Source organism: Chrysochloris asiatica, unplaced genomic scaffold, assembly GCF_000296735.1.
Source record: "Chrysochloris asiatica unplaced genomic scaffold, ChrAsi1.0 scaffold00147, whole genome shotgun sequence".
Classification (NCBI taxonomy): domain Eukaryota; kingdom Metazoa; phylum Chordata; class Mammalia; order Afrosoricida; family Chrysochloridae; genus Chrysochloris; species Chrysochloris asiatica.
In genome coordinates this window covers 8,377,936-8,378,509 of record NW_006408665.1, presented here as the reverse complement: position 1 = coordinate 8,378,509, position 574 = coordinate 8,377,936, and positions in this window count along the sequence as shown.

The following is a 574-nucleotide window of genomic DNA, read 5'->3' as shown; positions in this document are numbered from 1 at the left end:
CACATGATAGCATTTAGTAAGACCAATGACTTCTTCATTGAAAATACCTTTTTTTAAGGTATAGAAAATTTTAATAAATTCCAAAGCAAAATAATACAATTTGTCAGTCAATCCAAGAACCATTTCTTTAAATACACACAGCAATATAAATGATAAAGTCAGAAGGCAAATAAAACCAAGACAAAAGAGAGGAAACACAATTAAATTTTTGAAAAAGCTTTTATTGTGAATTCAGCAAAAGTTTACAGGGCAGATTATCAGTTTTTTTGGAGGGGGGAAATGTAATTTATATACCTGATAAGAAACTTTTCTGCAGAATATTTAAATTTTTAAAAAATCAACAATAAAAAGATGAATGATCTTTTTTTCTACATAAGCAGCTTTAGCAGCTATTCCTTTTATTTATTTATTTTCCTTTTACTTGTATGTTTTTATTTTTATTTTTCTATTGTGAACTGAGTTTACATGGGAGTTTACATTGACTTTACACTGTTTCATTGCAATGATTACAATCTCTTCCATGTATCATCATTCAACAGTATTGCTTCCATTACCTCTGTTTTTCTTTCTTTTT